Raw genomic sequence first — 3,042 nt, 5'->3', positions numbered from 1 at the left:
GGTGAGGTTGCCCTGCAAAGGGCAGCTGCACAGGAGGTACTCCCACAGAGGGAGTTTTCAGATTTATTTGCGTTTTTCTTGTGTTTTGCAGAGTGAAGATTTGCATTGTGGCCGGAGTGCAAATCCTGCCACCAACCTCCAAAACAAAAAGTAACCAAACTGCAGGAGGACGTCCGCAGACACAGTTGGGCACGAGATATGGATGGCCGTTAACTCACATGGAGGTCCTCCACCCAAACACAAGATGTGCGTGACGAGTTATGTTCCAACTGCCTCCCTGGTGGACTACTCGTTTGATGTGTTGCAGCAAGGCATCTTCGATAGACAGAGTTAAAATAACATTGTAAATTACAGACAGGAGTTTTCAGGTCAAATATTCATAAATAGGAACAGTAAATCATGTTTCCCTGGGTGGGAGGGATGTTTTCCAAACCTTCGCTTTTCTTGCAGAAGCGTTTTCTCCATGCATTATTGACTGAGTCCGAGGTACTTGTCATGTCATACATAAGCACTGTGAACGGTTCAAGACATTGAATATGTGGCAATGAGGCTTCAACTCATTGAAATGGGGTTTCAGATAAAAAATGGAATACAAAGGTTATCTTTCTAACCTTAAAAAGGGCTAGCACCACCCTTCATTGTTGCTCCTATCAAGTCATGTCAGGGTCTGAGTCAAAGCACTAAGTACCCTAATATAGCACAGCCTCCATGAAGCTCAGAGGAGGAGTGGGGTTATCATTGTAGATGAAGTCCACTCCTGGGACATTGCAGTAACCTCATTTACACATTAGCAGGGTTAGTTCACAAGTCAACATTATTGTTTATTTTTGGATAATTATAAGGTATGATAACATTACAGCACCTTTTATTTCAGTCTACTGATCACAGCGATCCAATTCATCCTTACAATCCTTGGTCACAAAAACACACACAAAGACAGGTAAAGTACAGATATGGCATTTAGGCGTTTAAATTGCACGATTCATTTGTGTTTTTATTCGAATTTAACGATCTGATGATGTCATAGTGACGTCATAATACATAAAGGATTAGTTAATTGGAAATTATTTTATCCCCATTGCATTCCTTGACCTCGAAAATATAAACGTAGCAATTTTAATTCTCGCTATAGAGTCTAATCGAATTTAACAGTGGTTTTTTGTTTTATCAGGTAATTACAAGATGATGTCATAATGACGTCATATAAGACCCTTCTGATAATCCAATTTTTTGCAGCATGACATGTTTTTTTTTCAATCCTCAAGGTAATAAATGCGGTCATTGTTTGAAAAAAATGGCACTTTTGTCCACCGTGTTACGATTCTTGTCGTTTTTGTTTCATACGTTTATTCCCATCTTGATCATGAATGTACAGTATGTGGTAGATGGTTGTGCAATGAATGACATAACTGATGTGATTTCTTCAGCACAGAAACGAGAAATCCGTTTGCATCGTCTGCAACGAATAGTGGACGGCGGACATCTGCTGAAAAACCACGTTTAGTAAGTAACAATAATGTGTGCTTTTTCAAGGCCATACAATATATATGCACAATCCAGGAAATATATTACATTTGGTACTCGTACATTTGGTACAAACGAGATTTGGGATAAAAGCGAATAAAGAAGTGCGGAGATTTGCAGCAGCAGCACTTGTTTGCCGAGAATCCAGAAGTGCGGTCAACTTATGGAGCACAACATTCCAACCTTAATCTCGTTTGAGTTGAATTGGGGTTCAGACATTACATTTCCTCTCTTGCAGACTCACCTTCTTGGATTTACCCGTTTGTTTGTTTTTTTTTTTGCACTGGAGATGCAATATGAAAACAAACAGCAGCAATTCAGCAGTCAATATGTACACAAGATTTGCGTTTAATGTCTGCACTCATGTGATTGCACATCATGTGCAAAACGACAACGACACTCGGTAGAGCACAAACCTCCACCAGGCTGAACAGTTTATGTTTTGCATCCCACTGACAGGCTGGATATGCATCCGGACCGAAATCAAAATCTAATCGGCTTGTGCTTGTCACCTAACCAATTCATCCACATCGTTTTGCATATAGTGTGGCAACTTAGCATAACAATTGTGCATTTTGTGAGGAAAGCACCAAATTTGGAACACGAGTAGCCTATCATATTATGAACAGATTTGGATATTGGGCCATCTCAAATTCAGCCGCTGATGGCTGTGGCAGCCATTTTCCACTGCCATCAAAAATTTTGAGATGGCCCAATATCCAAATCTGTTCATAATATGATAGGCTACTAGTGTGCCAAATTTGGTGCTTTCCTCACAAAATGCACAATTGTTATGTTATATTTAGCTAAGTTGCCCCACCAAAAGCTAAGTCTTTAACAACTTTTTGAAATATCGTGCTATATATCATCTTTGGCACTATCTGTCAATGGTGAAGAATCACTTGTAAAATTAAATAACACTCGTATCCGGATTCACCCAAATCTAAACGATTCGTCCTTGTTAAACACCAAACCTGTTCAGTAAATTTTGCCCAAATCCGTCCATAACTTTTTGAGATATCCTGCTCAAAGACAGACAGACAGACAGACAGACAGGGGGTAAAAACATAACTTCCATCCACCTTCATGGTGGAGGGAATCATCTGTCGTATGCAGCTGGCAAGAGAGTCCATTATTATTTCTCACTCTCACCTGAAACTGGGATAAAGTACAGATTTCACACCAGGTAACCAGTTAACCATCAAAGCAGTATTGTATATAATGGATTGAATCAATAGAAAGCTGATTGATGGATGTTAGCTGCTGGGGGAAACCAGGAGATACTGACGTTTCTGGTGTTAACCCATCGTCAGAGCAATAAGGACTCTTTCTCCCAGAATCCCCCAAGAAATTGAAGGAAGTAAAGAGAGAGCTCTGAAAGCAAAAAGTAGACAAAGCTCCAGATAACATTGTTGCGATTCTGTGAAACCAGCACTCCCCCGAGGCAATGGCACACAACATACAGCGGTTCCCGAGACAGTTACAACGCAATGGAAAGTGTACACACCCCCTTTCAAA

This window comes from Eptatretus burgeri, chromosome 9, assembly GCF_056783735.1.
Source record: "Eptatretus burgeri isolate ZD-2024b chromosome 9, Ebu_testis_v1, whole genome shotgun sequence".
Lineage (NCBI taxonomy): Eukaryota > Metazoa > Chordata > Myxini > Myxiniformes > Myxinidae > Eptatretus > Eptatretus burgeri.
Note: the sequence above shows the minus strand (reverse complement) of the source record.